The 27317-nt window shown below is 40.8% G+C and overlaps 1 protein-coding gene across 4 annotated transcripts in view; it reads right to left on the bottom strand.

Annotated features, from left to right (window-relative positions):
• Specc1 (sperm antigen with calponin homology and coiled-coil domains 1) overlaps positions 1–27317 on the bottom strand; it is a 252278-nt gene that overhangs the window by 156577 nt on the left and 68384 nt on the right. The window lies entirely within an intron of this gene.

Genomic DNA, 27317 nt, shown 5'->3' with positions numbered 1-27317 from the left:
GGTTGTGCTCACAGATATGATTTATTACAGTCAAAGGATACAAAGAAAGGGAAAAGCCTGTGGGGCGAAGTCTAAAGGAAACCAGCCCCACACTTGCAAGGATTTTCTCCCAGTGAAGTTATTTGAATTATTTCCTCTAGGAGGAACCTATGAAATGTTGTCTATCAGGAAATCTCACTGAAACTCAGCACCTAGGGTTTTAACTGGGAGTTGGTTGCACAGGCCTCTGCTGTGAAGCACATTTCATAATCCAGACTCCAGGGGGAAAGGTGTTCAGCAGAAACCACAGGATTTGCACACAAGTTTTGCCCTAGGGAGCTACTCTGCTATAGAGTAGCAAAGTCCCATTTGTTAAAGACTTGGTCCCCAGCTTGCCACTTTAAAAAAGATAGACCTAATAGAAGGTTATCCATAACATACCCTGAAAGAGGATTGTAAAACAATGATTCCTTTCTTCCTTTCCAATTCCAGCCATGAGGTGAGTGGTTTTGCAGTTCACTCCTATCATGATGTGCTTCCTTGCCACAGGCCCAAAAGCCAACCTACCATGAATTGAATCCTTCAGAACTATAAGCTAAAATAAAAATTTTAATACATTTTATTATTTTTATGTAGTTGTAAAAGGAGGAGTTGGCATCTAAAAAGCAATGTATGAATACAATGCATCTTGATTAATGTTACCCTTTCATTATTCTCCCCCATTCCTCCCAAACCCATCCTTTTACTTTTTAAATTGATTACTTCAGGCATTTTGTTATAGTAGTGGAAAGCTATCATGCACTCTTACATGTTAGAATGATGGGAAATCCAAGTTTCCTGACTCTAGAAAAGCCAGACTTGCAACAGTTTTTCTAAGGACAGCCATCTCAAGTCTGCCGTATTCATGCTTTTCTGAACAAAACCTGTGTATCTCTCATTTGTGCTCTTAATAACTCATGTTGCTTCCTTTTTTGCTTATAACATCAAAGAGCTGTTAAAAAAAGAGCCAAAAAACCCTTCCATATTCAAAACAAGTAAAAAAATTACAACACAGCTATAGAATGGCTTCCTACACACTCTAAAACAGTGAGTCAGACATATTGCTATAATGCAGAATACTTACACATAAAGTAGACCAGTACTTACATACACTGCTATAAAGCAGAACAGTATTATACCAAGAATAGAATCTTACTGACCATATCTTAACAAAAACCCCAAATGGACCCAGATACCCAGACAATCTAGAAAGGGTTTGGAAAATTATACCTCAAGACACTGAGGTATAATTTTATAGCCTGGTGCTGGTGGCTCACACCTATAATCCTAGCTACTCAGGAGGCTAAGATCTAAGGATTATAGTTCAAAGAAAGCATAGGCAGGAAAGTCCATGAGACTCTTTATCTCCAAGTAATCACCAAATAGCTGGAAGTGAAGCTGTGGCTCAAGTAGTAGAGTGCTAGACTTGAATGAAAAAGCTAAGGGCCAGGATTTAGACTCTGAGTTCAAACCCCAGTACCAACACACACACACACACACACACACACACACACACACACACACACACACACACACACACACACACACACACATACACGAAGGGTGGAAGAGTGTTTTTTTTTATAGTAGGTAGGATGATAATATCCTTACTATAAGTTCCTCAATATTTCAAGGTTTACTCTAGTGCACATATATTTTTGTTTCTTTTTGTTAAAAAGTTTTTATTTAAAAAGTCACAGAAAGTCTTAAAAGTAAATTCAAGTAAAATCACTTATATTACCAAAGATCCTTCATTTTCTCAGAAGAATGCGAATTAACCCTAGTATATATACAATTATTCAGCATATATTTGGTTCTTCCTCATTATACTAATAAGAACTAAATTTAAGCCTGGCGCCAGGCTCATGCCCTGTAATCCTAGCTACTCAGGAGGCTGAGATCTGAGGATCGAGGTTCAAAGCCAGCCTGGGCAGGAAAGTCTGTGAGACTCTTATCTTCAATAAACTACTAGAAAACTGGAAGTGGCGCTGTGGCTCAAGCGGTAGAGTGCTCGCCTTGAGCTGAAGAGTGCAGGGACAGCGCCCAAGCTCAGAATTCAAGCCCCACGACCAACCAAGAAAAAAAAAAAAGAACTAAGTTTAAAATGAAGAAGGGGCTAGAAGATAGCTACTAACTTTAGTATAACCATCAAAGTACCACTATCTTAATATCATAATATAAAACTTGATTTTTAATTTTTGTTGTTGTTAGTTGGGGGCTTGAACTCTGGGCCTGAGAGCTATCCCTGAGCTTTACAGCTCAAGGCTAGCACTCTACCACTTGAGCCACAGCGCCACTTCCAGTTTTCTTGTGGTTTATTGGAGATAAGAGTCTCGTCAGGGCTAGGAAGGTGGCTCAGTGGTCTAGAGCACTTGCCTTGCATGCATGAGGCTCTGGGTTCGATTCCCTAGCACCACATAAGCAAAAAAAAAAAAGCCGGAAGTGGCACTGTGGCTCAAGTGGTAGAGCACTATCCTTGAGCTGAAGAGCTGAGGGACAGCGCCCAGGCCCAGAGTTCAAGCCCCACGACCGGACCAAAAACAAAAAAAAAAAACAACAAAAAAAGAGTCTCGTGGACTTTTCTGCCTGAGCTGGCTTTGAACCATGATCCTCATATCTCAGCCTCCTGAGTAGCTAGGATTATAGACATGAGCCACAGGCCTGAGATACCAGCGCCCTGCGATTTTTAAATTTTTAATGAAAGACTCAACCAGAGAGAAATAATGATCCTCTGTGTGCATGGTAATTCAGCTTTAACCATTATCAACTCATGCCAATTTGGTTTTGTATACCACCATGGACTTACTGTGAAGCAAATCTCAAACATCCTAATTCATTAGTAAATATTTCAGCAAGCATTTCAAAAAATAAAGACTTTTATGAAATTTTTGCCTACAGTGGGGTTTGAATGCAAGAAATCACACTTACTCAGCTTGTTTGCTTGTCTGATGTTCTATCACTTGAGCCAAACCTCCAGTTCTAGTTTCTTGCTGGTTAATTTGGAGATGAGTCTCTAGGAGGGACTGGGAAGGTGGCTCAGTGGTAGAGCGCTTGCCTTGCATGCATGAGACCCTGGGTTCGATTCTTCAGCACCACATAAGCAAAAAGAAAAAAACCGGAAGTGGCGCTGTGGCTCAAGTGGTAGAGCGCTAACCTTGAGCTGAAGAGCTGAGGGACAGCGCCCAGGCCCAGAGTCAGGCCCCACAACCAGACCAAAAAAAAAAAAAAGAGTCTCTAGGATTTGTCTGCCTGGGCTGACTTCCCACCAAGATCCTTAGATCTCAGCCTCTTGAGTAGCTAGGATTACAGGTGTGAGAAACCACTGCCCAGAAAGTTGCTTGTTTTTATTAAATTAGGACTATACCACTCTCCACCTATTCAAATGGTGAAAATCCACAGTAATGGTAATACCAAATACAATTAAAACTTGCATACATTCATGTTGTGATCACAGAATGTATAACCACTTTGGAATTGTAGCAGTTTCTTACAAACTACATATGTCCTTATGTGATGCAGCAATTTCATGCTGTAGTATTTTCCCAAATGAGTTGAAAAATTACTTCTACAAAAACATCTGCACACAGATATTCACAGCTGTATTTGTAACTGCCAGAATTCAAAAAAAACAGTGACAATGTCTTAAACTGTGGAACATCAATGAAATATTAGTCAGAGTTAAAAAAGACAATGAACTTTCAAGACATGAAAGAACATGAAGTACCTAAAATGCTTATTACTAAGTGAAAAAAAAAACTAGTCTTCAAGGCTATGCACTGTATCATTCCAACTATGAGACATTCTGGAAAAGGCAGAATTACTGAGAAAATCCATGGCTGCCAGGTGTTTGGGAGGGAGGGATGAAAAGGTGTGACACAAGAGGGTGGTGAGACTGTTCTGTACAATAATAATGTCAGCTACATGCCATTATACAGTTGTACATTATACAAAACCCACAGAATGTGTAACACCAAACACGAACCCTAATGTAAACTATAGACTTAACTGGAAATGTACCACACTAATTCAAGATGCAAGTATTTGGGTGAGGAGATCTATGGGAACTTTCTATGTTTTCATTCATTTCTCTAAAAGATCATCTTTAATTTTTTTTTAAGTTATGATCCTCTGGGTGCTGGTGGCTCATGCTTATAATTCTACCTACTCAGGAGCCTGAGCACTTTTATAGTCTGACTTCCTACCTGTGCATTTTGTGCAACTATGTTTCCCTAGAATGGAAAAGTTTAGAGGTATAAAAGGTGGTCATGTTACCAGTCCCCAATGGTATTTTTCTGGTTCTAGTTATTCACTACTACAAATTGACCTTTGTCCCTACTACAATGTTTTATTTATTTCTGAGCCTCACAGGAATGCAGCGCTTTTTTCAAAGCTAGGACTCTCAATGAATTCATTGCATGCTCTTTAGGTTTTCTTTTCCCAGACCTCTTGAGAAGCTCAACTCCAGTAATCCAGCCACCATTCCCTGTACAACTTCATTGCCTCTCCCTCTTTCTCCCTCTCTCCTTCTCTCCCCCTCTCCATCTCCCTCTCTGTCTGTCTGTCTATCTGTGTCTGTCTGTCTGTCTCTCTCTCTCTCTCATATGCTGGTACTAGGGCCTGGATGCTGCCCTTAGCTTTTTCTGCTCAAGTATACTACCACTTGAGCTACAGTTCCATTTCTAGCTCTCCGGTGCTTAATTGGAGATAAGAATATCATTGACTTTCCTACCAGGGATGGCTTCAAACTGGGATCTTCATATCTCAGCCTCCTGAATAGCTAAGATTGCAGATGTGAGCCACCAGTACCTGGCTGCTTCTGCTCTCTAAGCTGCACAACATATCATATTATGCTTAGCCACCTATCTGTTCATGGACACAGAGATTCTTCCAACTTTTAGCTGCTGCTGCTGCACACAGACATATACAGTTCTTTCATTAAAGTCCTTGCTTCCAATTCTTTTGGGTATATACCCAACATGAAAATGCTAGATCACATTCTATTTTACTTTTTAGGACATTCCTTTGTTCTTCACTCTTTAAGCTATCAAGCATAAATCATTTAAGTAAAAAACAATGCCATTTTCATATCAAAAACTAAAAATAGTATTTGGTACTAAAAATAATAAGGTGGTTTTATGTGTACTATGCTCAATAAAACAAGACATTTCCATGACTTAGAAGAACTTAAATTACTTTATTCAGTAAGTAATGGTCAGTACCTATTTTGTACATGACACTATTCAAGTTTTCCATATTCTGAAGGAGGAAAAACAGCTCAACTTTCTTATGAAGCCAAAGGCCAACTTGCTGAACAAGAACTGAGTTCCCACAACAAAGCAAGCCAAGAGAAACTTACATGAAGAGAAAGAGTAAAAGGAAAGGTAACAAAGCCATGTAACTGAATCAGACTCTGAGTTCTCTAGGTAAATAGTGTGTGATTGATCTGGAAAACACTCCAAACTGAAAAAGTAGCAAGAAAATCTGAGAGGTTCTATGAGGGTGATAAGCGGATTAGTGGTTGCCTGGAGCTCATCACAGAAACAGAGGGACTAAAAAGGAGAGAGCTGGGGAAGGAGAGGGACAAATGTTTTTAAACCCTTTTGTGATGACAGCTATAATGTATTCACTTTATTAAATATCACTGGATCTATACCTTTTAAATGGATAAATTTTATGGTATGAAAATTATTCTTCAATAAAGTTGTTTTGTGTGTGTGTGTGTGTGTGTGTGTGTGTGTGTGTGTGTGTGTGTGTGTGTGTGTGTGTGTGTTTAAGATCAAGGGAGAGATTACAAGAGCTTTCCAGGCTGTATTCTTTCCACACTAAAAAGAACCCCATTCTTACTTTGAATCTATTAATATAACTGAAGCCCTGGGTGCTTTGCCTGCTGGGAATGAAGGCTGAAATATACAGGCTTTAAGGAAGAAGAGATGGGGGAGGAGAAGATCCCCTGACCTGAGAGGTGCCTGGTTACTGAGCCAGGTTCAACTCAAAGCAACCAAGGGTTATTAGGCAGGACAGGATGGGATGTGGAGAGCATCCTAAAACACAGGAATGTGGCACTGCTGAAGATTTTAAAGGGAAATGCAAATCCTGTGGAGAGTTGCTCCAGAAAGGCCTTTTGAAGAAGGTGCTGCTCAGGAACATAGTGAACAGCATTTCTGTTGGTGTCTGCAGGTGGGGGTGGGGAGTCCTCATCATGAGCATTCACATCCTGAACAAGCAAGGCAAATCAGGCATTGTCACCTCACTGAAAGGCTGATTCTCTACAAAAGTCACAACAAGGGCAAGAGATAAGGCATGTGAGTCAAGGCACACAGTTGCCCTTGGTGCCTTACCTGGTGAAGAGCCTTGAAAGTTATAGAGCAGAGAAGGGTCTGATTAAAGCTATGGCTCAGGAAGACACTCTGGTGCTCCTCAATTTTCTCTTCTGCACCTTCTACTTAACATTTCTCACATAACCAACCCACCAAAATAGCCAGGATACCTCCCATGTTATCTGACATACTGACGGATACCCTTGGCAAGATGAAAACTTTGACCAGTGAATTATCTTCCTCTCAAAGGCACAGGGGCACTGCTACTCCCAGCACTGGGCTGACTGTGTATTGAGAGTCAGGTGCATGTGTCCCCAAACCTGTTTATGCTTGTATTTTATCTGCATAAGTTAATTATTACATAAGCCAGTGAACTAAGAGAAATGAGGTAGAGCAAGAGGGAGGGAGAGAAAGAGGGAGTGAGGGAGGGATATTTTTCAAAAGCCACACTTGAATGGACTGAACCACTAAAAATGCCAACGGCACTATAAAAGATTAGGTAAGGATTAGTATTAAGTGAAGATTAGGTATGGAATCTTCTTAAGTATCAATATTTTTGCTCATATTTTACAAAACTAAACAACCAAAGCTGGAAATCACAGATCATGAAAGTCAAAGAATATTCATCACCAGTATGGAAAGATGTGAAGCAATACTAATCAGTGAATGCATGCACAGCTGAATATCTTAGGTGCAAAATTTTTTCTTTTTTTTTTAAAGTATTCTCTGAGTTAACAAATATTTTCAACTAATTGGCCCCGAAAGATCCCAATTACACATGATAAGAGAGTGAGTCAAATGTCCATGAGACCCAGAAGGCTAAGCAGCTGGTCCCAAGGCACATATGACACTTTTCCAGGAAGGTTAGAAAATCCTCAGCATGTTGATTCTCACTCTAAATCAGTGGCCAATTCTGACTGGAAATGGAAGGAGGAGATTCCTGGAGAATCCAGTGTGATGTTCTTGGGGTACTCAAGTAAACAGAAACATCTGGATAATAACTGAACACAGACAAGTGGCCTTGATGAAAATGAGGTGTTGGTAGAAACCTCTAAGCTAACGGTATAGGAAGCCAAGCTTGAGAAGGAGGTAGATGTTTTAAAATGGTAAAGGCAGAGCTGGACACTGTAGTGTACACCTGTAAACCTAGCTAGTTGGGAACCTGAAGGGTTGAGGCCACTATGTTTCAGTCAGCTATGTAGCAAACTGAAATCTTAAAAAAAGACAAACACCTCCCCACTGTTTTCTCAGCATTGATTATAATTCTATTTTCTCTCAGGAATATGACTATTATCACACCTTAGTGATACAGGAAACTGAGGTTCAGGAAAACCATCAGTGAGGTTCACTTTCCTGGCCTAGGGAAATTCCATGCCTTGTGTAGGTTATAATGAACTGCTGTGATTAATCACCAACAACTTAAGAAACAGGTATGGAAGCCGGGCGCTGGTGGCATGCCTGTAATCCTAGCTACTCAGGAGGCTGAGATCTGAGGATCGCGGTTCAAAGCCAGCCCGGGCAGGAGAGACCGTGAGACTCCTATCTCCAATAAACCACCAGAAAACCGGAAGTGGCGCTGTAGCTCAAGTGGTAGGGCGCTCGCCTTGAGCTGAAGAGCTGAGTTCAAGTCCCACGACCGACAAAAAAAAAAAAAAAAAAAAAAAAAAAGAAAAAGAAACAGGTATGGAGAAACAGAAACCAGAGTTTTTTCCAGAACACAATCCTGTTTTGTTTGTTTGCTTGCATTGAGAAGGGATCTAGCTCTGAAGAGCCTAGGCTTGCCTTGAACTTCAGGGCTCAATTGTCCTCCCTGAGTTCTGGGGCTACAGATGCCCACTTGTCATCTTGTTTGGCTTTCCAAAACCCACTTTAAAAAGAAAAGTACAAGTAGAGAAAGGTGTGTCCCTATTTGCCATCTTTTGTATGGGAAGGAAGGGGGAGACATGTTTGCTTCCTCCACAGAGTATCTCTAGAAAGACTGCAAATGGCACATCATCAGTGACCTGGATAGCTTGCCAAAGGTACAGGACTAAACTTTAGACTGTGAACTATGCTATTTATTCAAACATTGAATAAAAAATGTTTACCTGCTAAAAGATGAAGAGCTAAATAACAAACCTGATGGAAACATTTTTTTTAAAGGAATGGCTTGTGAGGAGACCTAGTGATCACCAGGAACCAGTGTGGAAGGACCAGGAAAAGTCACCAAGAGGAAGCCTAGCTTGCTGGGTACCAGTATCTCATGCCTATGATCCTAGCTACTCAGGAGCTGAACGCTGAGGATGGCAGTTCAAGGCCAGTCCAGACAGACAAATCAGAGAGACTTTTATTTCCCAATTAACCAGGAAAAAGGTGGAAGTAGAGGTGTGGCTCAAGTGGTAAAGCACAAGCTTTTAGTGAAAAAGCCAAGCACAAGTGTGATGCCTAGAGTTTAAGCTTCAGTACAAGAGGCCTGACTGGAATCCAAGGCTCTTCCCATTTGAAAGGCACAGACTTAGCTAATCTGAGGCGCACAGTAGGTTGGTAGTAGATTCATCTGTTCCAGGACACACAGCCAGGATGTGCTGAGACATGAGCTGTGACATGCTGTCCTCAAAGCCCATTTTTCCTGTAGTCTCCATGTAGTGTCCACTGACTGTCTTTTCTATTCCTCTGGCATCAACCCCACACACAGTTCCTAATGTAATACCCTGAATGTAAGTAATTAAATTGTGCCAGTTTAATTTATTATACATCTCTTGGTTCCAAAACTCATTCCCACCTTATAAAACCAACATTACTGGTTTGTCTTTGAAAACTGATCGGAGAAAGAGCCCATCCAAACAGCATTAAGAAAATCTCAGGGTGTTGGGAAAGTGGCTCAGTGGTAGAGCGCTTGCATGCATGAGGCCCTTGGTTCGATTCCTCAGCACCACATAAGCAAAAAGAAAAAAGCCAAAAGTGGCACTGTGACTCAAGTGGTACAGCGCTAGCCTTGAGCTGAAGAGCTGAGGGACAGTGCCCAGGCCCAGAGTTCAGGCCCCAGGACCAGACCCAAAAAGAAAAGAAAAGAAAATCTCAGTAAGATTCCATTGTAGAGGGGAAAGGGAGAGGTATCAACAATATGTACTTCTTTTTTTTTTTTTTTTTTTGGTCTGGTCGTGGGGCCTGAACTCTGGGCCTGGGCACTGTCCCTCAGCTCTTCAGCTCTTCAGCTCAAGGCTAGCGCTCTACAACTTGAGCCACAGCGCCACTTCCGGCTTTTTTCTTTTTGCTTATGTGGTGCTGAGGAATCGAACTCAGGGCCTCAGGCATGCAAGGCAAGCGCTCTACCACTGAGCCACTTTCCCAGCCCCAATATATATACTTCTATTGTACTGTAATTTGCTTAGGAAAAGTACTTTCCATGGTATCAAAGTGATTTTTGAAATAGAAATCAATCTGCAAACAAAGACAATTCAACAGCAAGTTCAGTAACCCAAGCACACTGAGGAAAACAGAATCCAACACTGAGACTCCACTGTGTGTCAGCAGCCAGGAAAAGCAGCATAAGAGATCTGATCATGTTTTCCATCCAGAGACACGGACATTTCAGAAGGTCATGGCCAAGTTCAAGGGCTGAAACTTTAATATTCCATGAATTCAGTGGAAAGACTTCCCAGTTTCCCTTCTATCCAGTGTGATGATTATGCAGTACCAGAAAAGCAGAACTTCTTCTAGAATAGAAAACCTGTTCTATGGTAGGGCCCTATGTTTCTTTCCCTTTTCAGCACAATACAGGGGTATTGGCACCAGGCCAGGTTGTTCTGAACAAGAATTAGCTCAAAGAAGGATTCAACATTTAGGAATATTCACATTGAAAAACTAATAAGTGAATCCATACATTTAGAAAAAGAAGCAGGTCAAAGACTTCAGTCCCATTTGTATTTTAGTACTGAAGATTGAACCCAGGGCCTCACATATATAAAGCAAGCACTCTACCACTTGAGCCACATACCCAGCCCTAGGAACTATGTTCTTACAGGAAGGACATTTATGGTAGAAAATGTCCTATTGTCCTCTATCTTCTTGCTATGATCATATAGAACCTGGGGTTTTATAATGAACATATTTATTCACAGTGCATAGTAATTTTCACAACGTAGCCTCTACATTTCAGCCAGTTGACAGTACTTAGTTATTGAGAGACATGCATCACTAACACATCTCCATCCTTTAAGTTTACTGCTATATTATTATAGTACTACATACATGTTATCCCATCCTTATTATCAAAGCACACTTCCCAGACTTTACTGTGTTTTTATTCCAGCACATCCCCCAGGCCTTTACATTACTACTCCAGCACCCCTAGCCTTATTGAGTTATTCCAAAAGACATTCAACCTTACTGCATTGTTGTTCCAGCATAGCTCCAGCCCTTCTCACTCTGTTATTACACCAGCACACTTCCATCCCTTAATTACTTAATTACTCTTCCAGTACACACATTCCTTTTTATTACCAAAAGCAACTCTTGGTTTAAGTGACAATAATGCTGTTTTTTTTAATTGAGTACAATAGTAGGAGAGAAATGTATAGATTGTTTTAAGAGTAATATAGGGGGGAAGTGGACAGAAGGGAACCTTACTGCATTGTTGGTGGGAGTGTAAACTTGTTCAACCACTTTGGAAAGTGGTATGGAGGTTCCTCAAAAGACTCCACATAGAGCTCCCCTATGACCCAGCAATCCCACTTTTGGGCATTTACCCAAATGATCACAAGACCATACTAAAGCTACCAGCACAGCTATGTTTACTGCAGCATTATTTACCATAGCTAAGATATGGAACCAACCCAGATGCCCCTCAGTAGATGAATGGATCAAGAAAATGTGGTATATATACACAATGGAATTCTATGCCTCCATCAGAAAGAATGACATTGCCCCATTTGTTAGGAAATGGAAAGACTTGGAAAAAATTATCTTAAGTGATGTAAGCCAGGCCCAAAGAAACATAGGTCCCATGGTTTCCCTTATTTGCAATAACTAGTATATGTCTGAGACAAGCAGAAAAGGTCAGATACGTTGATGTTAGGTGAAATGAACCCCAAGATAAGTATGCAAATGTTTTTTCTTTCATGCGATTATTTCTAACATATTTATAAGATGATTTCTTTGTTGCTTTGTATGTTCCTCCCCCATGGTATAACCCCTGCTTTCACTGTATTTGATGTTGGTATAATTCGTGGAGGGGAAGGGAAAAAACAAATCGTTTAAATAGGGTTACAGGTGGACCCATTGCAACAATGAGATGTACAAGTCATGTCAAAAAATGAACTTTACAACTTTGGCTGGGGGGGAGGGAGAGAGGTGGTGGTGGGGAGATGGGAAGGGATGGGAAGGGGAAACAAAGGAGGAGGCAACAATGCTTGATAAGAAATGTACTCATTATCTTGCCCATGTAATTATAACCCCTCTATATGGTATTTTCACAATTTAAAAAAAGAGTAATATAGGGAGAAACATTAACCTATTGAGGGCTGTTGGGGTATTTAGTTATAATGTCTTTCATGTAATGACTTTGCTGACTGTAATACTGAATTCTTCTGTCATCTTCAGATTTCCAACACCTTTCTTTGTGTGTTTCATTAGTAACTGGCTTATTTTCATCCTGTCACCATGAATCAGGTTTCCCTCTTTCCTCTGGCTGTGAAGAAACCCAGAGCCAAAGCCGCAGCACTGTGCACACACCCCTCTGTACATGCTTCATGTCAAACTTTTGATTATCCTTTTTATACCAACTTCTTCTCTCACTGTATTTTTTAAATTTTTATGTGTATCTCTAGAACTTTTCTTAGACTTTCATACAAGAAAGGACATATGTAAAAAAATGTCAGTCCACTCGTCACTTTGCCTAGTATTTCACAAAATGTTCTCAATCATGTTTGATTAAAGTCAGTCTATCTGACTTACTGCAAGTTTAGTGTTTGTGGTCCCATTCTTCTTACAGAGGCTCTTAGAATAGGTGCACAATCCCCAGCAGAGGCAGAGAACCTACTAGGCCTGCAGGTTCCCCCAGAGAAAATCCTTCAATACTTTAATATGTCCAGCAATGAAGAGTAGCTTTCTCATTAAGGAACGCAGGATACCCAGTGTTGCGCGCTCTGTGTGTGTGTGTGTGTGTGTGTGTGTGTGTGTGTGTGTGTGTGTGTGTGTGTGTGTGTGTGTGTCTGTGTGTCTGTGTGTCTGTGTGTGTGTGTCCTGGGGCTTGAACTCAGGGCCCAGATGCTGGCTGTCCCTGAGCTTTTGTGCTCAAAGTTAGTGCTCTCCCACTTGAGCTACAACTCTATTTGTGGCTTTTTGCTGATTCATTGGAGGTAAGAGTCTCCTAGCTGTACTGGCTAGCTTCAAACTGCAATTCTCAGATCTCAGCTTCCTGAGTAGCTAGTATTACAAGTGTGTGACACCAGCACCCAGCCAAAACTATACCTTTAGCCAGGTGCTCTATGGCTCATGCCTGTTTATCTTAGGTTCTCAAGAGGCTAAGAGTGGAGGACTGCAGTTTGAAGCCAGACTAGGCAAAAAAGTTGGAACCAATCTCAAAAATAATCAAAGAAACAAGCAGAGAATTATGCTGAGTAAAAACAAAAGCCAATTCCAGAGGTTTACATACAGTATGATTCCATTTATCTATCTAACATTTTCCTAAGAACACAATTACAAAAGTGAAAAACAAATTAGTGACACTTGATTGTTAAAGGGGTGGGGTAAAGGAAGTAGGTGTGGTTATAAAAAAGTAAAATGAGGTGATGGAAAAACAAAACAAAACATGAGGTGGTGATGGAAATGTTCTATAACCTCAAGGCTGGGTTTAGTCATACTTGTAATGCTAGCAACTTGGGAGGCAGAGATCAGGAAGATGCTTGTTGGGGCATAAAGTTTAGTAATTCCATTTCAACAGACAAACTGGGTGTGGTGGTTCATGCCTGTCATCCCAGCTATGTGAAAAACCATGGTAAGATCACAATCTGAAGCAAGTCCCAGATAAAAATGCAAGACACTATCTGAAAAAAAAAAATCCCCTCAAGCCAAAAAGTGGTGAAGATGTGTCATGAGTGTTAGAGTGCCTGCCTATCAACTATCATGAGGCCCTGAGTTCAACCCTACCCGCTGCCATAAAAACAAGAAAAGAAAGAGTTGTTCTATAGCCTCACTATATCAATGTCAGTGTCCTGATGGTGATAATATTCTATTCTTTTGAAAAATGTTACCACAGGGGGAAGGGCACTGCATATCTGTCTATATTACCTGTGACAACTGCATGTGAGTCTACAAGTATTTAAAAATAAATACATATGAAATATATTTAAGTTTAAAACTATGAAATACATTAAATATATAAAGCTTCATGTTGACTTTAATTTACATTTTACATTTTATTTTAAAATTACATACTTTGGCTGGGCACCAGTGGCTCATGCCTGTAATACCAGCTACTCAGGAGGCTGAGATCTCAGGATCATGGTTTAAAACCTGCTTGGGCAGGAAAGTTAATGAGACTCTCATCTCTAATAAACTACTCAGAAAAGGTCGGAAGTGGTGCTGTAGGTCAAGTAGTAGAGTGCTAGCCTAGAGCAAAAGAAGCTCAGGAACAGTGCCCTGGTCCTGAGTTCAAGCTCCAGGGCTGGCAAAATAAAATAAAATTACATACTTTGAAAACTCTTTTTTTGTGCCTGCTAATACTGGGGCTTAAATTCAGGGGAGGGGTTTGTTCTCACTTGGCTTTTTTACTCAAGGCTGGTGTTCTACCATTTTAGCCACACCTCCACTTCTGTTTTTTTGCTAGTTAACTGAAAGTAAGAGTCTCTTGAACTTGTCAGTCTAGGCTGGCTTCAAACCCTGATCCTCAGATCGCAGCCTCCAAAGTAGCTAGGATTACAGGTGTGAGCCACTAGCAATGAAAACCTGCTTATAATTATCTTCATCTACATTCTGTTTTAAATAGAAACATAAAAACTGTGTTTTGTTTTTTGTGTCATTACCAGAGCTTGAACTCAGGGCTTGGGTGCTGTACCGTAGCATTTGTGCTCAAGGCTAGCACTCTACCATTTGAGCCAAACTCCATTTCTGGCTTTTAGCTGGTGAAGTGGAAATAAGAGACTCACAGACTTTCCTGCCTAGACTAATTTTGAAATAGGATCCTCAGATCTCAGCATCCTGAGTAGCTAAGCTTACAGGTATGAGCCACAGCTGCCTGGTAGTTTTATATGGGGTTTATTTACTTATTTAGGCTGGTTGTGAACTCAGAGCTTCATACTTAGTAGGCAGGTAATTTGCTTGAGACATGCCTCCAGCCCACAAAACAGTTTTACATAGTATTACTAGACAGTGAATTTCCTAGGACTGCAACTAACATAGAACACATATCTTCAAAGGAAGACAGTAGTTTGTTTCAAAGGGACAGTGCCCAGAAAGGCAAAAAGCATAGAGTTTTTGTAAAGAAACATACAACTAGGGGTGTGATTCAAGTGGTAGGGTGTTTGTCTAGGGAGCACTGTCTATGCCCCAAGTTCAAGACTCAGTAAAGCAAAAACAAAACAAAGAAACCCTGAACAGCTAGAATTTGAGAAAGTCACTGAGGTCAGCACTTGATTCCCATACTCAGAGTGAGCCTTAGCTAATTTTGACTGACAGCCCTCTCCACCTATGCAGGAGCCTCTCTTTCACTACCTCTAGAGCAAGCTTCCTGGTTTGCATGTACTGAAATTGGGCACTTTGTTAGAAACCAGTTTTCTTTTTGTTTTCTGCTACATTGCACATAGGGCATTGTAGTGATTTTTTGTTTGTTTCAGTCATGCCTAAGGACTGGTAAATTTCACTATAAGATATTAAAGGATGTTTTATAAAACAATTATCATGAAATACCACAAGGTGGAGAGCTCCCTAACGAGTCCTTTAGACATGTTGGATCCAGGGTGGCTTTCCTTTTGCCTGCACTTCCAGGAAGGCTTTGCAAGAACCAACCAGGGCCAGCTAGCATCAACCACAACACAAGCTTAAGGCCAGTGAATAGCAAGAGCCAGCACACAAGAGTAGTGGGGGGGGGGGGGGAAGGGAAGATAAGGTCACCTTCAGGCAGCCACCAGGACAACAGTGACAACAAAGCTAAAAGAAAGAAAGAATGGAAAAGAAATGCCCAAACTACACCCAGGTTCTGTTGTCCTCCTCACTCTCACTCGGGCTAATGAGGACTTTTTTTTTTCTCTTCCTTCAACTGGGCTTAAAAGATTTGACCTGCTACCACCCACTTCAGCAGAATTCCTTTCAATTTCCAATTTTAGACACACACACAGCTTCCCTCTGTGGAGAGAGATGATCATAGAGAAATCACTAGCTCTACATGGGAAGCTTTGGCAGTTCATAAAAGGAGGCCCCTCTGGGGACTCCAAGTACATATGTACTTAGGAAGCAAAGTCACTGGAAAAAATCAGAATTTAAGAAAATATCTTGTGTGTATTCTCATCGAAATCCAGTAGAGCAAGAAGAAATAATTTGAAATCAGACAATTAGACAAAAGATTTTTTAAAAAGCAAGCCAGATGCAGGTGGCTCATGTCTGTAATCCTAGCTACTCAGGAGGCTGATATCTAAGAATCATGATTCGGTGCCAGTGCAGGCACGAAAGTTGTGAGACTCTTATCACCAATTAACCATCAAAAAGCTGAAAGTACAGCTACGACTCATGTGATAGTGATAGAATGCTAGCCTTAAGCAAACAAAGCTCAGTGCCCAGGCCCTGAGTTCAAGCCCCAGGACCACACACACACACACACACACACACACACACACACACACACACACACACAGAAAAGGAAAAAAAAGAAAAGAAAGAAAGGCAAAGAGCATAGAGTTTTTGTAAGAAACATACAGGTAAGGGTGTGATTCAAGTGGTAGGGTGTTTGTCTAGGGAGCACTGTCTAAACCCTGAGTTCAAGCCTCAGTAATGCAAAAACAAAACAAACAAGAAGCACACCAAACCATATTACAGACTTAAAAAAATCCAAAACCACCAAGCGCTCACACCTATAATCCTAGCTACTCAGGAGGCTGAGATCTGAGGATCAAGGTTCAAAGCCAGCCTGAACAGGAAATTCCGTGAAACTTTTATCTCCAATAAGCCACCAGAAAACCAGAAGTGGCACAGTGCTCAAATGGTACAGTGCTAGCCTTGAGCTGAAGAGCTGAGGGATAGGACTCAGGCCCAGAGTTCAAGCCTATGACCGGCAAAAATAAATAAATAAATAAACAAATAATTAAAACCTTAAAATAATCACAAAAATGATTAAATGGATTTAAAAAATCTGGACATGCAATATATACACAGGAGACCAAATTATGCATGTATCTGAACTTCCTGAAGAGGAGCCCAGGGTGAAAGAGAAGCATCAACCAAAGTAACAACAGAATCTAGTCATTTTGGGTACTTCATAAAATCTAATCAACCCTAACAGCAGCCAAAGTACACTAGGAAGAAGACAAATGTATCTCAAGCCAACTTCCTGCATGCTACTTAATGGCAAAACAGCAAAATCACCCACAGTAAGGAGAGAACAAGCAAGGATATCACTAATTTTATTACAACCCTGGTCACACATATATAACATCAGAAATAAAAGGAACAGAGGCTAGACTGGAGGAGACAAGAGGCCAAATGTCCACTTGGACGACATGTAAGAAAGTGAGCTAAACCAGAGTGATATACAAATTAAGCATCTAAAATTTGTCTAATAAAAAAGACAATAAAGCCAGGCACAGTGCTTATAGTCCCAGCTGCTCAGGAGGCTGAGGCAGAAGGATCACTTGAAACCAGAAGTTTAAGGCCATACTGAGCAACATGGAGACCCTGCCTCAAAAACAAACAAAAACCAAATGAAGGCTTGCTTTAGCAGTATTGATACTAAACTGTTCTACAGAAATTAGCTTGGCCTTCTGCTTGTGTAAGGATGAGATTTAAAGATCTCACCCACAGTAGTTGTAGACACATAAAGTAGAGTTATAAGTGAGAGAAGGGGGTAAAGGAAGGAAGGAAGGAGGACGAAAAGAAGGAAGGACGAAAAGAAGGAAGGAAGGAAGAAAGGAAGGAAGGAAGGAAGAAAGGAAGGAAGGAAGGAAGAAAGGAAGGAAGGAAGGACATATAGAGAGGACTTGCAGAAAAGGAGAGACAGCCAAGCTCCTGGAATGAGACTTGACAAAGATATTAGTGTTGTTAGGGGCTGCAGGGAGAGCTCCCACCTCTCTACATCACAGACTCTCAGGAGGATTTAGAGAGACGCCAACTAGTACTCCATCCTGTAACTACCTGGAAATCCTGGGGAAAACCCATGGCTCACTTCCAGAGCCCTACTAAACTGTGCACTGTTGGGAAACACAGAGCCAGGAAACCACCCATGTTGTCACGGAGCTAAGAACACAGGACCTGAACACTGGAACCAAGTTTCCTAATGAGTTCACACCTGGTTTTACCCTGGATGTAGCCAGAAATTTAAGCCCATTCCTGTTCCTGAATTGATGGACTGGATTAAATGTGATCCACCTTAAGTAGGAAGGAGATTCTGCCACGTGTTACTACAGGAATGAATCTTGAAGACATCATGCTAATGAAATAAGCCAATCACAGAAGGATGTATATCGCGAGATCTCAGCTATACGTAGAGTGTAAAGCAGTCAAGCTTATAGGGACGGAGATAGGAAAGTGGGTGCCAGATACAAGGAAGGAGAAAGTAGGAGCTGTCATTCAATGAGCATAGTTTCACTCCTGCAAGATGAGCCAGTTCTAAGGAGCTGTGGCACAACACTGTGTCCACAGCCCACAATACTAGTTTGTGCACTAAGAATTAGACATCAAATGTTCTTATCACTGTTTGAAAATGAACTAAGAAAAATGAAGCTACTAAATTTGAAGTGCTATTTTAAATCATAAAATATACTCATTGACAAATGGGCCTTCTAAAATTATAATAATGATGATTAAACAGTCAACTCCTTCCTGGTGCTCTGCCACTGTGCTCCCGGTGACTCCAGACTCTTCATCCACCCATGGCCTCCCCTCACCCTCAGCACCTCCTCAGCTTCATTAAGACTCTGGATGGATGAACTCTGCTGTTCCAAAGCTGGGCTTACCTCTAAATGCCCCTTACTCCAGAGCCTCCCTGACCCCCCACTGCTGCATTCCCATGCTTCTTTGTTCTTCTTTTCACATTTCCAGGGCATAAAGGGTCCCAGGTGGCTCTTCTACCTCTGACTCACCCTCCCTTTTCCTCCTGCAAAGTGGCAACCTCTATCTCAGAGGCTTCTATGTAAAAACTGGTTCCTCCTCCTGCTCCCTTGTTGTTCCCCTATTGATTCAATCTGACTTCTCAATTCCACAACATCCTTAGCACATGAGGTATCAGGGAGACTGAATCCTGAACCCCACCTCCGCCTGTCACTCTCAAGATCTCCAGCATCCTTTGTTTTCACATCTGCCCATCTCCGGATTTTGTCTCAGCCTCTCTTCCATATTCTGCAAGCCCTGGTCCCAAGATGTACCCACAGTTGGGTACATCTGCTGCAGCCTCCTGATGAATTAACTGGGATGGTAATGATGCTGTCATATTATCATAATACTGTCGTATCATATGGTGATAGTGTTCTCAGGTTCTGACAACAATACTTGCACAGGGTGAGCAAATTGCTGTTGGTAGGACTAATTCCATAACAGGTGGAGAGGGCAGGGAGAAAATGAGGGCCACCACTTGTAGCAAACAGGGCAGCAGGAGAAAGAACTGGAGTCAGAGCCTGGGTCTGAATCTGAGACCAATACCTGAGCCTGTGTTTCCTCACACAGAAGTGGGGATGAGGATACTTACCTGCTGGGTTGGAGAAGACAAAACCTGACCAGTCCCTTTCCCTGTCAGAAACAACCAGCATTGCAGGTTGGAACTCAAGGTGTGACCTGAGCACAAGGCAAGGAACTGAAGAATGGGTAAGGGCTTGGATCATGGGGCCAATATCTCCTTGGAAGAAGGTGTCGGAATTGACCTTGGAATTGCACTTGTTTATCCTCACTGATCAACTGCGGTGTGCAGATTCTGAGAGCATCAGAGCAGTGTGGCACTTAGCCTGGATTTCTAGTCTTCCTTGTGTGATTATAGGAACCTCCCCTGGTTATAGAAACCTCCTCTGGCTGCCATTCTCAGAAGAGGGCCAGGCACATGCCTTATTCCAGAGGCCCATCAGCCCTCATCTCAGCAGCACCACTGCTATCATGAGCAGAAAACCTTACCCTATACCCACTTTAAGGCTACCAGAAGAATCCATCAACCCCACTTCTCTGTAACCATCTGAAGAAGTAAAAGAGGAGCTTCAAAGAGATACATGGACATTCATCTCCCCACAGCACTAGTCATGTAAGCAAGAGGTAAAAGCATCTGAATTTGGACAGCTAAAAATGTGGTAAATACATTAGTAGAATACTATTTAGCCTTGAAAAGGAGGGCTATCCTGACAACATGATGAACTTTGGCAACATTATGCCTGTCACAGAAAGACAAACACTATGATTACATTCCTAGGAAATACTTAAGAGTGGTCAAATTTGGTCAAATTCATTGAGAAGGGAAGTTGAGTGAGGGTTACCAGGGGCTGTAGAAGGGTAATGGGGCACTGGTAATTAATGGGCACAGGGTTTCCACTCTGCAAGATTGAAAGGACTCTGAAGAAGGAGGGTGGTGATGGTGTACAGCAATGTAAAGGCACTTCATAGTGCTGAACTGTACAGAGTGGTTAAGTGGCTAAAGTTTATGGTGTGTGGATTTGATGGCAATTAAAAAAGTAAATCTTGTCAGGACAGTCAGAGCTGGCTGATTCTACTGTTCAAAGTATATGGGGAACCTGACAAGTGCTCCCTAGCTCTTCAGTTACAACCCAGCCCAGGTCACTGTCATTTCCTTCCTAGAATAGGATAATGGCCTCCAATCTGGTTTCACTTTATCTGTTCACTCCCAACAGCCAAAGAATTGCTGTTAAAACGCAATCAATCCAGGATGCCAGTAGCTCACACCTGTAATCCTAGCTACTCAAGAGGCTGAGATGTGAGAACCACTGTTCAAAGCCAGGCTGGGTGAGAAAGTCTATGAGACTCCTATCTCCAATTAATCACCAAAAAGCCAGAAGTAAAGCTGTGGTTTAGTGGAAAAATGCTAGCCTTAAGCCAAAAAAGCTGAGGGACAGTGCCCAGTTTAGTTACACGTGAACACACATGCATGTACACACGTGCACATACACACACAGAAGATGCAGTGAGGTCATCTAACTATCCTGAGCCAATCCCATCAGAATTTATCCATATTATATTACTGTCCCACCGCTGCTCATCCCACAGCAGCCTTAGGTAAAGCCTTTTTTCTGCCCGTTGGATCTGTTGGACCTTGGCAGGGCAAGGCTTTTACTCTTGCATCATCTCTGCCACAGTGGACCTTCCCAGTCATCCATCTGGCTAACCTTTCCTTCTACTTCCTACAAGTCATGTTTGGGTGACTTCATTAAGGCAGTTTTAAAAAAAAATCCTAATTACTGATATATCCATTTTGCCTAGAATAGTACCAACTATATAGTAAGCAATCAAAAGTATCTGTTGAGCCAGGTGCAAGTGGCTCATGCCTATAATCCTAGTTACTTAGAAGGCTAAGATCTGAGGATCAAGGTACAAAGCCAGCCCAGGCAGGAAAGTCCATGAGACTCTTATCTCCAATTAACTACCAAAAAAGCCTGAAGTGAAGCTGTGGCTCAAATGGTAGAGTGTTAGCCTTGAGCAGAAAAGCTCAGGAACTGTACCCAGGCCCTGAGTTCAAGTCCCGGGACCTATATAAGAAAAAAATGATTGAATTAAAGAATAAACAAAGGATGAGTTATTTCTGAAATTAGTTAATTGTCAGCGGTTGCCAGAATGGAGGCAAGTCAGTGTTTTTGACAAGACTGCCACCTGCTGGCTGAATTTTCTTATTGAAACCTTCTAGGTTTCCCAGGCATCTCATTTAACCTGAGATAAGCAGTCCATGGGTCAGGCAGGAAATTACTGCCTGAGCTGGATAAAATAGCATGTTCTTCTTAAGGTTGTTATGACAATGAAGAATTGGTCACAGACTAGCCTAGAAGGTAGCCAGGCTTCAAAGGGTGACTTCTGCTGCCACAAGGTTTTTGTTCTTGAAGATTCTGGCAGAGCCCTGAGGGATAATGTAAGCCCTGAGTACTGAAAACTGCAACAAGTTTAGAAACAAACTAAAAAATAGCTTCCAGGAAATTCATTTCTGTTAACTCAAGCAGTTCCAATCCCACCTTCCCTAGGTGGTGGATTAGTGGCCTATATATAAATATGAGGTAACATGACAATTATTACCAAAAGATGGAATGTTTTGTGGGGCTTGGGGAATTGATAGATTAATTCCCAGGAAAGGACAGTATACTGGCTGAGTATACATTAAAATATTCAGTACTGTATTATATTACAGTACTGTATTATGCTTTCCTGGTGAAATCTTTTACAAAATTAATATAGTCAGAGAAATTAGATATTGGAGAGAGTGGATATGCCAACGACTCTAATCTGAATACACATCTTACTCCTGAATTGTATCATACTCTATCCCATAAATATGTACATTGTATATTAAGAAAAAACGTTTGAAAGAAAATACAGCTAACATACACATTTGAGAATACAAGCCAAAAGGGCAAAAAATAAGATTTGAGTGCCATCTAAAGGTTTCTGCTCCCTAAGTGTCTAAATAATTCATTTCTTTCCTTTTAGAGAAAATGAACTACACATAGGCAGCGCTTTCCCAATTTCCTTTGATACTTTTTCTTCACCGTTGAAACTATGGACAACTGCTGTTAGTTCTGCAAGCATCTAAAAGGGGATAACATGGCTAACATGCAAAGTAATTCCCAACTCTGTCTTAACTATATTGAGACTTTAAATTGTGCCCTGACTATTTTTTCATTCATGTTGCTATAGTTCCAATTGGATCTGGAACTGTGTTATTGGTTTGGTCCACAAGGTGGTGCTATTGGAAGGTGGAAGAACTTTAAAGAGAAAGAGCCTACTAGCATCTTAGATTTGAGATCCCAGCCCCCTTCTCTCCCTCTTGCTTCTTGGTTATATAGTGAGCAGTTTTGCTCCCTCCACCACTCCCTGTCCCCTAACCCCCATGCTCCAGTCGTGATATGCTGCCCTGCCACAGGCTCAAAGCAACCAGACTGAGATTGGACTGGAACCTTCAAAACAGTGAGCCAAAGCAAGCCATTATTCCTTATAGTGCTGGGGATATAGCTTAGTGGTAGAGGTCCCACCTAACATGTGTAAGGCCCTGGGCTCTGTTCTCAGCATAACACACACACACACACACACACACACACACACACACACACACACACACACACACACACACTTCTCCTTTTAAAGTAATTATCTCAGGTATTTGGATTTAGGTATGAAAAACGGATTCAGATACATGTAGACAAAAATGCAATGAAATATTCAAATGATACTCAAACACTACTGAACAATAACAAGGGTAGCCATGTCCACAACAGAGAGGCACTGCCTGCTGCTGCTTCTAACAGTGGATCCTGACAGATTGGAATTCACCAGGAAGGAGGTACTTTGGGGATATCACAACAGCATATGAGAGTGCCAGCTGTCCAGATGCTGGTATGCAAATGTTGAGGACACCGTATTTAAAAATAAAACCTCCAAAAAACCCAACAAAAAAACATCCAAAGCTGGTAGTAAATCTCAGTGGGAAAGCACTTTCCTAGCACATGTGAAGTTGAAGACTCCATTACTAGCCCTGCAAAACTAACTGACTGAAACTCTAGAGACCAAAATTTAAATCAAGCCTATGAAGTAAAACAATTAATTTCAGTAAAATAGATGCATTAAGAAAGTGAATCTGAGTAGCCAAGAGGACAACAGTCTCTTTTATTTCAATAGTTCATTATGGTCTAAGCATTAGTCATGAGTACCATTCCAAGAACATCCTAGGTGGTGGATCTATAGTCACGTCCTTCATTTGATAAACAAGGAGGCTGGTGCCCATGCATATGGGAACTTGTCCATTTTAGGAGATAGACTTAAGCTAAGGTCTTCGGCTAGAATACTAAATAAAGAAGCACATGTTATGCGCAAATTATCAAGTAACTCAGCAACAAATGGTTAAGAAATACCACAAAATTCAAGAAGGAGGGGAAAGGTTAGGTTATAACTCATATTTACTTAATGTTTTTTTGGTTGGTTGTGGGGCTTGAACTCTAGGCCTGGGCGCTGTCCCTGAGCTCTTCAGCTCAAGGCCTACCACTTCTGGTTTTTTCTGCTTATATATTGCCGAGGAATTGAACCCAGGGCCTCATGCATGCAAGGCAAACACTCTACTGCTGAGCCACCTTCCCAGTTCACTTAATTGATTTAAAAAAATAAGAACCTATGTTATGTTTTCAGAATCAGGCAGGTTGTACATACCTATAATCCCAATGACTTGGGAGGCAGATTTAGGAGGATCACAGCTTGATGCTAGCCATGGCAAAAGTATGAGATTCTATCTGAAACACTAAAAACCAAAAGGGCTCAAGGTGTAGCTTAAGTGATAGAGCATCTGCCTAAGGAGTGCAGACCCCAGAGTTCAATTGTTTTCAAACAATATAGGAAAACTTAAAGTAATCTTCCCTTACCACTTTCAATTCTGGTAACTCATCAAAGATAACTATTGTTACATTTTTGCAGAAAAAGTTCATAATTTCATTAACATATACTTTAAAAATGAAAACAAATCAGATCATGCTATGTAACATGATGTTATTTTCCTCACTTAATAATTTATCTTGACCATCAAGACAAGTAAGACAAGTCTATGTCTACTTTCATGGCTGCATACTATTCAACTTGCCCTAAACTTCATAACTAAAACAGCCTGTACTGATACAAGCTTATGTTGTAGTCAATATCTTACCATTTAACATTAGGCTCATAAATCTGGCATCCTTTTTCAAATATATCAGTAATATTAAATAATAAATAGTAGAGGCGTAAAGGTGTAGCTCAGTCATAGAACACATGTTTGGTATTCACAAGGGCAGCAACAGAATTAATAAATAATAACTATAATGCCAAGCAGCAGAAACACTTGGCTAAACCCAAAGCATTGATGAATTGTCCTTGTGCATCAACCATGTGTAGTGCCAGCTGTCCTTACACCCTTAGGGATCCCAGCAATAATGAATTATTTCAATTTTTGATAACCTGTTAGAGAAAATAATGCAGAATTGTTGTTTTGATTAGTATTTTTTAACCGTAAATGAGGTGGAGCATCTTTCCTCTATCTGTGTTTCTTTTTATCTGAGCTATATATTTTTTCTAGTATATAATTTGTGCATGTTTGTGTGTTGGTCCTAGGGCTTGAACTTAGGGTCTAGCCACTGGCCCTGAGATTTTTCCCTCAGAGCTAGCATTCTACCACATGAGCCACTTTTGGCTCCTGAGTAGCTAGGATTACAGGTGTGAGCTACCAGCACCCAGTTTCTGCTGTGTTCTTTTTCTTACAGATTTATATAAATTATTCTAAGCCAGCCCTTTGATACATATATTGCAAACATTTCCTCTTTTCTTTTTTACAAAGCAAAGCACTTTGTATATTTGTGTGATTACATTTTTCATGTATTCCTGTATAATTTTGTGTATGTTCCTACTTAGAAACACTCAAGGCTAAGACTACTAATTAATTCTCTTGATGTTTTGTCTCTTTGTACTTTCATTTTTTTATATTTAAAGCTTTCCTCCGTTTGGGATTTATTTTGATGAGAGAAATGAGATTGAGATCCAGATTTTTTTTCCTAAAGCTCTGACACCCCCTCCCCTTCCTCTTTCCATTCCCCAACCCCCTCTTACCTAATCCCAAGCCTCCCCTCTCCTCCTTTCCTCTTCTCTTTTAGTCCCTTCCTATGTGTATGTTCTGCAATGAACTACACTCCAAGCCCCTAAGCCACTGCTTTTTTAAGGAATTCTCCATCTTGATATTTACCCTATAATAAATCCACCAGTTCATCCTGGATTTTCTTTGTTGTTCCACTAGTGTTTATGGTTATTCCTTTGATTGTTATTCTTCAGAATTTTCCTGATTATTGTAGGTTATTTATGGTTGGATGGTTGGATTTTCAACAGCAGTACCACTGACAGCTGGGCAGAATAATTGCTGGGGACTGTTCAATGCCTTGTAAGATGTTTAGCAACATCTATCCACTAGAGGTCAGTATCATCTCTTGGTTGTGACAACCAAAAAATGTCTTTAGGACAGGCCAAAAGCTCACTGGAATGTGGGGTGGGAACTGATTTGAGCCCCTCCCAATGAAAAACCACTATTCTATTCTTGTTTTCCTACTGGTATTTTAATTAGGATGAAAATGCATTGATAGACTACTTAGAAATCCGTATTACATTTAATACTCTATTAATCTTAAACTATTCTGCTAATCTTCCTACCCAGAAACATGTATAACCTTCCACTCATATACTTGTTCTTCAAAAGGATTTTAGAATTAAAAAAAAAAAAACCAAAATAACAGATAGCCAGCAGGACACGCCTATAATCCTACCTACTCAGAAGGCTGAGCTCTGAGGATCACAGTTCAAAGCCAACCCAGGCAGGAAAGTCTGTGAGACTTATCTCCAATTAACCACCAGAAGACCGGAAGTGGTGCTGTGGCTCAAGTGGTAGAGTGCTGGCCTTGAGTTGAAGAGCTCAGGGACAGTGCCCAGGCCGAGTTCAAGCCCCATGACTGACAAAAAACCTCAACAACAACAGATAGCCTCTTGTACAATTAACTGTATTTCTCACTCTTTTTAAAAATAATTTTCCTTCTTTCATAAACGGAATGTTTCTTACATTACCATCTTTTCTAACTAGTGTCTGATAAGAAAGCTATGTATGTATGTATGCATGTATGTATGTATGTATGTATGTATGTATGTATGTATGTATGTATGTATGTATGTATGTGTATATGTATGTATTCATTGGAATGAGGTCTCTATGTTGCCAAGTTGGTTTCAAGCTCATGGGCTTAGCCTCTGAGTAGCTGGGACTATATATAGGTGCTCATCACGGTACCTGAAAAGATATATACTTCTTTGGTTAAAGTCTATACATTATAGCTTGCCAAGAGTTTGTTATTAAGTCAGAAAGGTTGCTAGTTGTGACAAATACATCTTTCATGTCTATCAAGATGATCATATGGTTTTTCTTGAGCATGTTAAAATTTCATGATGGGCTATATTCTATTTTATTTTTTTTTCTTTTTGCTTATGTGGTGCTGAGGAATCGAACCCAGGGCCTCTGGCATGCAAGGCAAGCACTCTACCACTGAGCCACCTTCCCAGCCCATGATGGGCTATATTCTAATTCCTGATAGTCTTTCATTACTGGATGACATAAATCTACTTGGTTATGCTATATACTACCTTTTTATATTTATTATCTCATTCTTTTTGTTAATATTCTGATCTCATATCTTTGTATAAACATTTAAGAGTGAGACTACTCTATGAATTTCAGTGATGCCCTGTTAACTTTTTTTGTTGTTGTTGCCAGCCTGGGCATTGTCCCTGAGCTTCTTTTGCTCAAGGTTAGCTCTCTATTACTTGAGCCACAGCGCCACTTCCAGCCTTTTCTGTTTATGTGGTGCTGAAGAATCAAACCCAGGGCATCATGCATGCTAGGCAAACACTCTACCACTAAGCCACATTCCCAGCTCGTTAACTTTTGGAATCAGTGTTAGGCTGACTTGATATAAATTCATCTGTTGTGCTTTTAAAATTAAATTTAAAAAAATAAAAATAAATGTATATGTATATGTGTGTCTGCTCAGTGTGAAGGAAGTGTTTTATTTTTATTTTTTGTCATTATTAGGGCTGGAACTCAGAGCTCCACGCTTG

Source organism: Dipodomys merriami, unplaced genomic scaffold, assembly GCF_024711535.1.
Source record: "Dipodomys merriami isolate MVZ:Mamm:240054 unplaced genomic scaffold, mDipMer1.0.p SCAF_19, whole genome shotgun sequence".
Taxonomy (NCBI): Eukaryota; Metazoa; Chordata; class Mammalia; order Rodentia; family Heteromyidae; genus Dipodomys; species Dipodomys merriami.
The sequence above is the reverse complement of the archived record's forward strand: the minus strand, read 5'-3'. Positions and strand labels throughout refer to the sequence as shown.